At 42.5% G+C, this 13,905-nt stretch overlaps 2 long non-coding RNA genes across 2 annotated transcripts in view; one reads left to right on the top strand and one right to left on the bottom strand.

Annotated features, from left to right (window-relative positions):
• LOC306666577 overlaps positions 1 to 13,905 on the bottom strand; it is a 101,028-nt gene that overhangs the window by 32,943 nt on the left and 54,180 nt on the right. The gene's annotated exons all lie outside the window — the stretch shown is intronic.
• LOC306665302 lies at positions 347 to 5,008 on the top strand. The gene is made up of 2 exons (XR_013764965.1): positions 347 to 1,692; positions 2,932 to 5,008. It is a non-coding gene; the product is annotated as an uncharacterized lncRNA (long non-coding RNA).

Consider the following 13,905-nt stretch of genomic DNA (forward strand, 5'->3'; position numbering starts at 1 on the left):
GGCGAACGGGCCCGGGACGCCGACGGAGCCAGAGCCACCCCCGCCGCGCAGCTCGGCTGGGGCCGCCGTCCGCGGGGCCTTCGGGGCCCACCAGGCCGCGGCGCGCGGAGCTGTCCGGCCCAGCTGGGCAGCAGCCGCCTCAGCCCCGCCCTCAGCCACGTGACATGCGCCCTGCGCTCTCCGCCGGCCTCGCGGCCAAGGCGGCGGGCGTCGGGGGCGGGGCCCACGGGGGGCGCGCGTGCGCCCTGCGGCGCCGGGCAGGCCGGCGTGAGGGGCGGGGCCTCGCCTGCGGCGACGGTGGGGCGACGGTGGGGCAACGGTGGGGCGACCCGCAGGCGTCTGCGGACGGGACCGGGATGCCGGGCGCGGTGCTCTCGGACTTGGACGGCGACCGGAGGCGCGCGCGGCGCTCGGCAGGGAGCGGTGCGGGGCTGCGTCCGGCGGCTCTCCGTGCGGTCGCCTGCTCCTGGCGGCTCGTCCGAGGGAGGAGCGCCGACACCCGAGACCTGGAGGGGAAGGCTATCGAGCGAGCCCCGGGGTTGGGGGCGGGGGCGGCCGAGCCCCCGGCTCGAGGTGCCCCGCGCCCCGGCCCAGGGCTGCTGTCCTGAACCGTCTCGTGGGGCCTGTAGAGGGGAGGTGGGCATGGCCGCCTCTGCAGCAGCCTTAGCCTTCTGTTTTTCGTTTGTTTTAAATGGAAACTTGTAAGACGAAACTTCCACCGAGGGTCCTCGCAGTCTTTAGGTGATGCTCAGTGACCTTTTTTGAGTGTGTGTTGTGGCTCCAGACACTGTCCTCCTGCATTGCCATTTAGTCGTAACAGGTTGAAAGAAGTGTGTATTACGGTTTGAGAAGGAAAGTGTGCGCAGAGATTAGCTGCCCAAGATCGCACGTTTGTTAACGGCGGAAGCTGAAACTGATGGTGGATCTTGTGCCTGGGGTCACTGCACTTGCGGTTACTTCAAGAGTGGAGTGTATTGTAGAGAAGAATAGGAGTGAAATTAAACTGGATTCTGATCCTGCACTGCGCATAAGAAGGTCTGAATAATTGTTGAGCCCTTCGACCTCTTCTTTAAAGGGAAATTGGCTGAAGCAACACTCATGTTAGTTATTTTATTCATTTACCACTTATTGAGCACCTGATACTGTGCTGGATGTTAGGTATTTAAAGACAGCTAAGACTCAGTTCCATTCCTTTAAAGCTCACAACCTGGTATGGAGACCTTAGGTGTCAAAAATGGTGTGAGGCAAAAACAGAAAGTTATTCTCCTTGTAGGTATGATATGTCAAAATACATACCACTGTCATATATAACTCGAAAGAACAAATAAAAATTTTAAAAAACAGTGTGAAGTAGAAGTTGCATAGGGTGATCTGGGAACATAGGTCAGAGAAGACTGTTGAAGATAAGGTATGGTAAATGACTAGAAACAAGGAGTTGAACTGAGACCGTGTGGAAGACAGGAAGTAAGTCCCAGAAATATCACAATAAGATTCCAGTTGGTGGACTTTATAGGAAATGATGACCTTAACTGGAATTTTAAGTATGGAACTAGCTGAGTTATCCCTGAGGTTAGAATCTTTAAGAAGTTTTCTGTTGTTTGTTTTGTTTAAGTGTGGAGCCGGGGATAGAGAATAAGGACAAATAGCCATGGGACTCAGTGTTAACAGGACACATATCCTAACTGAATTGCGGTAAGTACTGATCCTAAACTGTCTCCCCAGTGAGTCCTGCAAGTCTTTCCACCTGGAGAACCTGTACCCATAATGTGCATGGTGCTGAGTTTTTCTCCCCAAATAAGGAGGGTGTGGAAAGCCTCATTTACCAGTTTTCTCGGTGCCCCATTGAACGAGGGCACAAAGTCATAATTTTCAACCATGCTTACAGAAATCAAAAAGGCCTCCATTACCTCACTAATGGTCTCAAGGACTATTACTTGCCTCCAAAAGTTGTGTACAATCAATCTATAGTTCATGATTCTCTTTTCACTCTCTCTATTTGTTCAGGAATCACTATAATCCATTCCCATAATTCTCTGTCATGGCCCTTGACACTGTCTTCTACACTCCAGATGATCATTGCAGACTTTTTGGATTTGCTGATGTCAGCTCAGTGGTTACAGATAAACTTCTAATTGTATGTTTGTGACACACATCACATTGTATCTCTTAAACTAGTAAGGAAAACACTGTAATAAGAGCAGAGATGAGCCCTGAAATGGTGTTGTCATTTCTAATGTCGTAGCTCCTGTTGACTTCAGACCCATTTAGGAGGCATAGCAGTATAACTAGGGCTGTCATCAGAACTGATCACAGAGAAGGAACCAGTTTGCTTAGTGATATCCCTGAACTCATCAGAAATATCCAGATTTAAATTTTATAGTTGGAGGGAGAGGGTCCCAAGAGAATCATTTTGGAAGAAGTACAAGAAAGATACCAGCTACCTGACAGGGTGTGTCTTTGGGATGTTTAGAACCAAGGATGTTGGAAATTTGGAGTTCAGGGACATAGTTTTCTTCATAGGTCCCCTACTGAAGTGCCGCCTAGTGATTATGGAAGCAGCTAGTTGTGGTTTACAAGTTGTTGGAATTGCTGAGGTGCTTCCAGAAAATCTTATTTAATAATACGAGCTTTCAGTAAAGTCTTTGGGCAAAGGATTGGAAAAAGCTATCTGACAACTAAAGTTAGGGGCATTGTTGACTCTAGAAAATATCCTTCACATAGCGAAGACTTTACACCTGGAGGAATGTTGCAGAAAGAACAGAAAAAGCGTACAAGTAGGACACAGGAAATAAGCGATGCTGATGGACAAGGGACTGAAGGGCTCCCCTCTCGCTGCGACACAGTAACAGGATGAGTGTTCGCTTTGTCAGCTGTGTTCAGCTGTCTGTCATCTTCCAGATGAATGGCTTAAATTCTTTGTTGATGTTGCAGTTGGTGCCATTGGGCAGGGGTGCCAGGACTCATCAATATCCTCAGCGAAAAAAGCTGTGAGAACCATGAGGTGTCCAAAACCAGACAAAGGAGGCCTGGGTTGTGAAAGTTTGAACAGTGGTAATGGTTCTATTCAGACCATTGAAAAAAAATCTTGCTTTTTTTATTTTTAAAGTTAATTTATTAAGTTTTGCTGCCTCTGTATCATTCAGTGTTTTATTTTGAGGGAAGATAAATGTATGCAATTCCCAAGTGTAGAAACTCAGGAATTATTTAAAATGTAGGAGAGAATGTTTAAACTGAGGTGTGCCATTTTTTAGATTACTGAAACCTAACAGAGATATTTTAAGATCATATTTTGAGAGAGCTTTGGGTGCTGAATGGCCAAACATTTCTGAGTTTTTTTGGCCAGTTTTTAGTGTTACACCATTAATCAGCTATTTATCAGATATTTTCAAGTTTTCTTTAGGGAAGTATAACAATTATGAAAAAAACTTTAAATCATGTCTACATATGTTCATTAGACATTAAGTCAAGCTCTTAGAACATTTTCCTGGGTCCACTCAGTAAGAGTTATGCATACTCAGCATTTCCTGGAAGAGGATGTTCTACCAGTTACCAGGTTGTGTTGAGCACCTGCTTGTGTGTGAGATTTTGAACTAGACTCTGCCATTAAGGACCACAGATGTGTTCTCCCTGGTAATCATTCAAATGACTTCTTTTGTTGTCATGGTTGACATGAAATGATAAAGTAGTCAACATGCTGAAGGTGCTCATGCCAGTTGACACCCAGGAAAAGTCACGGCGTGTTCCAGCACTGCTTCTGTCCTGTCCTGCATGTTCTCCTGAGGAGTCTTTGTCTTCATTCATGCTTATGAAGAGACATTTGCCTTAATTGCTGGTGGTACTGCACAAAAATCCTCCACATTTTCAGTGTACGTTTGATCCTTTGTACTTTTGTGCTTTTGTGTATTCTGAGTAGAATGTATGAGGTGTGCCATCTCAAAGCCAGCTGCTACCCTGTCCTTTTGATGAGTCACTGCCCCTCACCGTGACGAGTGATGTCTGAGAAGTTTTGTAGTGTGCACAGAGCCTTTACCCAGAATGTCTCGTCTATAGCAAGCCAAGTCTGAAACCCTGAGGGACAGTCTCTGTGGGTGGATGTTGACTGTGCTCATTCCCCAGACCCGTGGGTTTTCTAACTGCACAATATACACATGGTGTGTATTGTGATTTCTTTTGAACTCCTTTTATTTTTTTAATTGTAGATGGACCCAATACCTTCATTTTGTTTAGTTTTTTTTTTCTTTTTTTTTTTTTAATGTGGTGCTGGAGATTGAACCCAGTGCCTCACACATGCTAGGCAAGTGCTCTACCAGTGAGCCCTAGCTGCAGCCTGAATTCTCTGAACTCTTGAGAATAAGTTTTTATGAGAAAAGGATGTGAAGTCAAAACACTGACGGCACTTGTGGTGGGTGCACTAGATGGATTTTATCTTGATTGTGATTCTGCACTTTTTTTTTTTTTAAAGAACAACATTAACAGAATTCTTACCCTTTAGATTACCACCAATTTAAATAAGTATATTTGTGTTTTGTTAGTATGAAAATACTAATGTAAGAATTCAGTTTCTAAAATCTAGAAGTTAGGGATTCCTTTGTTGAAGAAAAATGGATTGATCAAACCATTTCATCTTACTAGGATTTTTATGCTTTGAAACTGACATGAATATAACATAAAAATGCCAGTATTCATAGTAGAGTGAAAAATAGCTAATATTTGGTTTTATTTATTCTACTTAGCAGTTTTTAAATGTATACTACTAGATTTTTTTTTCTTATTTTTTCTCAAAATTGTTATTCTTCAGTTGTTCTTTAAGATGAAAATAGAATTTAAAATTACTTGATTTTGCATGTTAAGTGTAATTTACAAGTTTAAATTATTTTCCCTTTTTTAAACAGATGGAATTAAATTCTGATCAGTATGTAGAAACTGTTCTACCCTGCTACCTAAACATTTATTTGAAAGTGAACTGCACTGATGAGGAATTTATTAAAAGTACATTCTGTTTTATTTGCTATTACAGTTGCACATGTAAAACTACACGTTGTGTTCCAAAAAATAAAGGCAATGATGATGTTTTACATTTTGACCACAAAGAGATAAATAAATAAGAGTAAGCAGCAGAGCACATGATGAGGAAAACAAAAATAGGTCATTATCAAGGGAGGAAAGTTTCCTTTAAGAAGGTGGGTCAGCAGTGTCAACTACTACAGACAGAGTTAAGCAACCAAGACTTAATGTTTACTGCTATGAACTATGTTCCAAGCACTGTCATAAGCATTCATTACATCATTTTTTCAATAACCCCAGTTTACAGATAAGGAAAATGAGGTTCAGTGATTTAAGCAAGATCATACAGCTGATAAGAGACCCAGTGGGGACTTAGATCCAGGCGGTCTGGCTTCTGAGTCTCTGCTTGATACCACTGTTCTTGCCTCTGAAGAGTGGAGTTTAGTAAGAAAGAGGTCCCTTTCATCTTTACTAGTGGCAGCTTCCAGGGAGCGTAGGGGAAAGAGGGACCCAAGCAATGCCTTCTGCTGAAGCAGACTCCTGGCTATGAAGGGGAACAGAGAGCCCATAACTACCGTAGAACTCAGGACCCACAGGGGCAGGGCCTAGGGCTTCAGTGTGCAAGAAATGTGAGTATGGGCTGGGGAGATAGTTCAGTCGGTAGAGTGCTTGCCTTGCAAGCACAAGGCCCTGGGTTCAATCCCCAGCACCACAAAAAAAAAAAAAAAAAAAAAAAAAAAAAGTGAGTATGTTGCAAACAGGAAAATGGCAATAGACAACAGAAACTCAGGAAGGGGCATTTGATACAGAGAGACCCACAGGAGAGAGTCTGGAATCTGCAGTAATGGAAAGGAATCAGCCTTAAATGGAGAGGTGAATCTTTATTGCTTTGGTCATCATAACCCTATTTGTGGAATTTGGAGGAAAGAGCTCCAACTGGCCACATGTACCATATTCATCAAGCTTCCAGAATGTTCTCACTCATTTACCAGAACCTGGTTCAGAGGAATTAACATTTTCACAAAATATATCCTGATTTGATCCAAAGTTAACCAATAACATTTCAAAAATGAATCACCATTAACTGTTCAACTATTCTCATAGGATAGGGAATAGAATTTTGCTCTTCACCTGATTTTCTGGGGCATCTCAGCTTTTCCCACTCAGGTATAAAAAGAACGAACATATTTACATACTTAAAATTTGGTGTAAAGTTAATTTAGAGGGCTCATCTTTAAATCATGCTATTTGCATTGTACCATATAATCTAGTTGAGCAATGGAAACAAAATTTAAAAACTTGATTCCTACCCTTTAAAGTAATAATTGAAAATGAAATAGATGTATGGAGGTCTATGGGTAAAAGTACTAGTCTTGTGATCATGGAGGTCAACATCCATCAGTGGTGACTTTCTTTTCCACACAACAAAATCCTAAGCTCAGGTTCTTTTTCTATTCAGTATCCACTGTCAGTCAACCAGGATGAACTCTGATTTTCTATCCTTGTGCCTAGTTTTATCCAATGGACTATATACCAGAGGTGTGAGAACTTTGGAGAAATTGGGTTATTCTGACTTGGGCAATGATGCAGGGCAGCGGGGATCAGAGACTACAGCAAAAGGACAGAATGGAGAAGGCAGAGCCTTCTGGAAATCTGAAGAAAAGTAAATGGACATTTGACCATATCTGAAGGCTCTATTCAAAAGTTCAGGAGTCAGAGTCCAAGGTCAGAGTGTGAGCAGGCTTGCTTTCTCTGAAGGCCCATCTCCTTAGCCTGCAGAGGGCCACCTTATTGTGCCTGTACAAGACCTTTTCTCTGTGACCCCACATGTCCAGTGTGTCTGTTGGTCTCCACAAAAAAGCTCAAGTGGGAGGAACTCAAGTTTGGAGGAGAGAAATGGTAGAGGAATATTCCTGAATATATCTTGTTCTACCTCATTAATGGCCCTTTCCTTCCTCATCAGAACTCTATCTCCCAGGGAGAAAGCAAGGAACTAGACCAAGTTTCTGTCTTGGCTCTTGATCTCATGGCCAGCCTCTGGCTGGAATAGGTATGCCTCCTATAGTGGGCATAAGATTTCTTTGAAGGGTGACATTTAGCAACATCTGGACATCTGCATTGAAAAATGATCTCTGAGTTTCCCTTGGTGCAAAGGGTAAACAGGACCCTGTGACAGAATAATTACTCTGTGATACAGGCCAGGTCTCTTAGGTGGTTGTTACTGAGCTAAGCCTGTGAAGTGGTAGTAGGAATACAGAAATGTAGACCTCTGTGTAGGCATATGTGGAAAATCCCTTTTGTTTTAGCTGCTCGGTCAGGTTAGTTTGTTATGGCAGCCCTAGTAAAGTAGTGTGAGCTGAAGAATCACATCAAATGAAATGTGCAGGAGAATGTATTTTGCTGTAAGAACCAGGAACTGAGTCTTTGCTTATGCTGTCACTTCCTGCGGTGGGGAGACGGCTCCATCCCCTCTGGACCCTCAGAGCCTAGTGTAGTACCTGAGATAGGCCATATTGTCAATGAATTATGAGTGGAATAGATGATGGAGTGAGAAAGAAGAGAGACCTTCCACAGCGGTTGTGCAGAAATAATCTGTAGTAACACTCCTCAAGTTTTCTGGTGTCAGGACCCTTTGTACTTTTAAAAATTATTTTGTTTGTCTTCTCAAAAGAAGAAATACAAATGTCCAAAAAATGCGTGAAAAAAATCAACATCTCTAGCAATTAGGGAAATGAAAATCAAAAACTACGCATTGAAATTCATGTCAGGATGACAATTATCAAGAATACAATAAGTGTTGGTGAGGATGTCGGGGAACAGATACTCTCATACATTGTTGGTGGGACTATGGACTAGTGCAACCACTCTGGAAAGCAGTATGGAGACTCTTCCAAAAACTCGGACTGGAACCACCATATAACCCAACTATACCTCTTCTCAGTATAAATCTGAAAGCTCTAACAGCATACTGCGGGGATGCAGCCACATCAATGTTTACAGCAGCACAATTTACAATAGCCCAGCTATGGAACCAACCTAGGTACCCTTTGACAGATGAATGAATAAATAAAATGTGGATGTACACAATGGAGTATTATTCAGTCATAAAGATTGAAATTATGGCATTTGCTGGTAAATGAATGGAGACTATCATGCTAAGTGAAATAAGTCAGACCCAAAAAGTCAATTTTGGAAACTAGTCTAAAATAAGGGAGGAAAAGGAGAGAGAAAGACAAAAGGTGTGTGGGGTGGCTGGAATTCCATTAAAATAGGAGAAAGATCAGTAGACTAGAAGGGGATTGAGAGGGAGGGAGGAGGGATGGGAAAAAGGAAGAACAGTGAAATGAATTTGACCTAAATTTCCTATGTGTATATATGAATATAACAGTGAAATTTACCATTATGTATATTTGCAAGGCATTAATTTAAAAAAGTACAATAGCAGATCGGTAGAGGAAAGAGAACAGGGGGAGGGAGGAGGGGAGGAACAGGGAAATACTGAGGACTGAATTATAGCAAATTATATTCCATGCTTTTATAATTATGCCAAAATTAATCCTAATATTGTGTATAACTAAAAAGAACCAATATAAAAGAAAAAAAAGTTGTGATTGTGTATTCAGTGGCCCCAGAACCTGAACCAGTGAACTATGAATAATATTCTGTTGACATATGAAAAATATTGTGAACCCAAAGATCTTTGTGGATGATATCTATCAACACTTACCATGTTAAAAATAAAAACTGAAAATTTTTAAATGTTAATTTTGTTTGAAGTAACGATCAACCTATATTGTATTACTGTAACAAATGTAAGAAGAACAAATTTTAACTCTCTTTAATGACTAGTTTATTGGAAGACAGCTATATTTTCTGTTTCCACACTTAAATTTTTTTTGTGATACAACAGAAGCTCAAGCCAATATTGTATTTGTTTCTTTTTTTTTTTCATTTTTTCATTTTAATTTATTTTTATTGTAAACAAATGGGTTACATGTTGTTTCTGTTTGTACATGGAGTAATAGCATACCATTTGCATAATCATACATTTACATAGGGTAATGGTGTTTAATTCATTCTGTTATTTTTTTCCTTCCCCCCACCCCTCCCATCCTCTTTCCCTCTATACAGTCCCTCCTTCCTCCATTCTTGCCCCCCTCGAACCCCCCCCATTATGTGTCATCATCCACTCATCAGCGAGATCATTCGTCCTTTGGTTTTTTGAGATTGACTTATCTCACTTAGCATGATATTCTCCAATTTCATCCATTTGCCTGCAAATGCCATAATTTTATTATTATTTATAGCTGAGTAATATTCCATTGTGCATATATATATATTATATATATATATATATATATATATATATATATATATCACAGTTTCTTTATCCATTCATCAATTGAAGAACATCTAGGTTGCTTCCACAGTCTGGCTATGGTGAATTGAGCAGCTATGAACATTGTTGTGGCGGCTGTATTTGTAGTATGCTGATTTTAAGTCCTTTGGGTATAGGCCGATGAGTGGGATAGCTGGGTCAAATGGTGGGTCCATTCCAAGTTTTCTAAGGAATCTCCATACTGCTTTCCAGAGTGGCTGCACTAATTTGCAGCCCCACCAGCAACCACATTTAATTTTTGAGATATGTTTTTATGAGTAGGAAAAATTGCACAGTTTTGTGGTCAGAGAAAAATCATTTTAAACAAATCACATATTGTATGAGTTAAATACATTTAAATTGTAATTTCCAGGTAATTGTGGACATGCTTTGATTTTACAATATGACAGGTGATAGTTTCTTTAGGGTTGGGTTATAATGTTGAATCTGAAGTGCTATCACTAACTTTGATGGTCTTTACCCATGTGAGATTTTGTGACATCTTGGTAATATTGATCCACTGAGGTATTTACCTCTTCCAAATGTCAAAACGTTTCAGTATGTAGTATCAAACAAGCATAAGAGAACACTATATAGTCTCATCAGGAAAATAATGATTGGGATGTTGGAAGCTCAGTTATCTAAATGAAAAATTTGACTTGAAAGCTGATATTTTTTATTCTACAAGATGTACAACTAGAAGAATACTCCATCTATGGATGAGGTATCAAAGTGCAATCTACTGTCATGTATAACTAATTAGAACAAATAAAAAGTGGAAACAAACACTGTCAATCATTTTCTTTGAAGTGACAGTCTCTATGACAATGCCAATAACCAAAGTCTGCATATATCATAGTTTTGACTGTTACTTGTTCTTTCAATGAAGATGGTGTGCAATGAATCCAACCGCTTGAGGTCACAGCTCAAGTCACCAAGACGCCCCCTTATCTTGGTACATAGCAGAAGGCTTTATCTGCACTTCCCATTTATACACAAAATATCGGGAAAGACGGGTGCTTCCGGGTGGAGGCTCGAGGCCAACCGGCGCTCTGCGGCCTCGCCCCTCCGCACCTCGGGAGGCCGCCGAGGCCGATGCCAGCGTTCCCTCGCGCCTCCGGCCCGCCTGCTTCCCGGGTCAGCGCCCACGCGGACCTCAGGGAGCAGGGGTCTTGCCTGAGAGCCTCCCACCGCGGGGAGCCGGCGCCGTGCAGGCCGCGCAGCCCGGGGCCCAGCCCGCCAGCCCCGCGCAGGCCGGGCGCAATCGCCCCTGCGCGCGCGCGACCCCCGCCGGGCCTGCTGCTCGCCGTGCAGGCTGCTGGACTCCGACATAGAAGCGGCAGCGGTGTCCGCGTGGAGCCAGTGGGAGCAGAAAGAACCGATTCACACAGACGTTCCCTCTTTCTGTGTGCGATAAAGTTAAGATTAAGGGCAACAAAAGTCCAGGGGGCTTGCGCGTCCTGCGAGTCCGAGTTGGCCACCCCCGCTAACTGACCCTCTTCGAGGCTGAGCTGGGAGCCTTCAGACTGTGAAGCTGAAGCGCCACCGCTGCAGTAAGCAGCGATGACTGCTCCGCCGGTCAGATTCTGGGAGTCATCTATTTTCTTTCCAAGAGCTGGACTGTTTCGGATTTCCAGTTTTTTAGGAGCAGGGTCACTAGTTCTCCAAAATATCCCCAAGCAAGCCGGCACTGATTCATTTTTAATCCTGCGCTCGGAGGAGCCTCATGTTTGCTAAAGGCTTGGGGCATCCAAAGAGCAGGGTGCCTAGTCCCTGTAATTTACCCCGCTTTTTTTTTTTTTTTTTTCCTATTAGTCTGGGTCTTTAGTCAAATAAATTAACAAATTGATCAAATAAATTAATCATTTGCTCCTAGCCAGCCAACTCTTATCCCTGCCCTCAGTCTCTGGTAGATAAAAATGAAAAGTGCCGCCAAGATTGGAAAACACTTTAATTTGAAAATCCCTTGTTTTTTTTTTTTTTTTTTTTTTTCTTTTGCGGTGGTGATTGAACCCAGGGCCTTGTGCTTGTGAGACCAGCACTCTACCAACTGAGCTATCTCCCCAGCCCCTGAAAGAAATCTCTTTTATCAAAGTTTTAGGACTCTAGCATACTAAGTTCCCGGACTGGACATACAAATTGTCCTTAATGATTGCTGTGGAGAGTCCAGAGACTTTGGTTGAGGTTGGGAATAAAGAATACTGTGGATTCACTTATTCTTTTTGTTTTCTTTTGAAAAAATGGTGACGTGTGTGGGATAATTATTTTAAATTTTAATGTATTTTTGGATAGTAACAAATTCACACAGTTTAACATTCACAAGTTTTCCCAAAAGGTGATCCAAGTGTTCCCAGGCAGTTGATTCCCAGGCCAAAATGCAAGCAATGTTTTGAGATGCTTGTACCTAAATATAGTTTTTGTAATTGACTGCTTTTTCTACACTGTATAAACTTTTTATCGATGGGTTTTGAATCTCTGTTTTCAGTATAAGCTCCCCTAAGTCCCCTAAATATTCTATTTTAGGCATCTGCCATATTTCACTTAATTTGATCCACTTGTCCACCCTGAGGGACTTCGTCTCTTGATGTAAGAAGTGCTGCAATTAGTAATTCCATATGTACATTTTCTGTCACATGTTTAAGGGTTTCTGATGAATTCCTAGAAGTGGAGTGGCTAGGTCAAAGGACATGTGTAACTTTGATAGATTTGCCAAATCGTTCTCCATGGGTGTGGTACAGAGTTTGGAATGCACCCATAGCGAAGGAACCGTCCTCTGTGGTCATGAAGAAAATATACCACATTTGCAGGAGTGGTATTTGCTTTCAGTAAAGATAATTTTCAGAGAAAGTGTCAGTTGTTCAAATGAGCCAATGGTTTTGTGCTCATATTTTGGAAAAGGAATGACAGCTCTTTGAAAATGGCTGTAAGAACCAAGCGGCTCTCTGCGGTCACAAACAACTGGAAGGACAGAACCTGGCAGCCTGTGCCTGTGGGTCCTCCCAACACCTACTCTCCTGGTGCCTTCTTTCTTCCTCCCAGGACTTAGACCACTTTTCCCTTTAGTGGCCTTATCTGGCCTTATCAGAAGTCTGCAGAAGTCTGCAGATGTCTGCTACAGACAGGAACTTGGAATGATTCTTCACACCCTGGGGGGCAGCTCAAGACAGAGCCTGGGGCAGACCCAAGGTCAGGTCCTTCCAGGAGAGAGGCCCAGAGCTGGGCGCATAGCGACTCCTGCCGGGGAGATCACAGAACTGCATGCTCAGAGAGTAGGAGTCTTCATGTGTGGGGGAAGGAACCCAAATAACGACTGAAGGAAGTGTTCCTAGACCCCTAGGACTCAAACGAAAGAAAAGTAAAGACAATTAAATAATGCGATTAAGGAATAAGCGGCATTGTCCTGTGTATCCTTAGTGGCAAGAAGTGAGCGCACTTGTGCTCTGCAATGCTGACGAGTCCTGAGTCAGGCAGCTGGGACGTGTATTTTCCTCTCAGAAGCCAAATCTTGGCAGTAATTACTTGAAGTTGCACTTTATAAAAAGATGTTTTTAACCTCTTTCCCCCCATTCTTTTTCATCACTTTTCAAGGCCAACTCTTGCAATTTAATTTTATTGGATGAGAAAACTAAACAGCTAATCAGAAAATGATATTAGACATGTTCAAGGTCCCAGAGAAATGAACCCATAGGGGATGAGGGCGGGTGGATCGAATTTTGGAAGCTGAAGGAACTCTGATACAAAGTTGCCACTGAATGATTTTACACTGGACTGTAACATGACTAGATTGCATTTTAGAGACAGCCAGCCATGGTGCCTGTGTCAGAGATGGTTAGAAAGAGATGAGTCAAGTTTAAAGGCCAAGGGAAGAGTTAGGGCGTTAGCATAGGGGTCTGGCAAAGATGCTGAACACATTTACAGAGCAGCGTGTTAAGCTCACTCATTCCTGCAACGCACCTTTAGTGCAGGCTGGTTTTAGTTGCATCACCTGCCATGCTTGGCTCTTCAGCCGTGACCAAGTCAGACAGTAGCCTTACATTTCTGTGTGAGGAGAAACGATAAAAATAAAACAGCAAACTAGATACTTCCAGATAGAATGGAAGTAAAACATTTGATATGATTTGAGGAAATCATCTTAAGAGAAATTTAAAAACTGTGAAAAGCCAGGTAGGGTGAAGACCTCCTGAGACTCTAAGAGGAGGGGATAGTTATTCATAGACCCTGGGACAAAGCGTGAGTTATTGACGGGGGAAATGTACGTAAGCTAACGTTTCTACCTCAGATATCAGTAGAATTGCTGGGCTTCACTGTTAAAAACTGCAGATGATCTCTGTTGGGTGCTGGTGCCTTTCAACTCAAGCAGTTTGGGGAAGATGGATTGTTGGGTTACTATCATGTTCTGTTAGTAAGTCCTAAAATGCTCATGTAACCTGCAAGTAAAGATATCAGTGAGGGAGTCAGGGATGAAGGCTGGAACTCCAGAGAGGAGTTTCTCTAGAATTCAGATGGTAGCTGTAGTCCAAACC

Source organism: Sciurus vulgaris, assembly GCF_902686455.1.
Source record: "Sciurus vulgaris genome assembly, chromosome: 7".
NCBI lineage: Eukaryota > Metazoa > Chordata > Mammalia > Rodentia > Sciuridae > Sciurus > Sciurus vulgaris.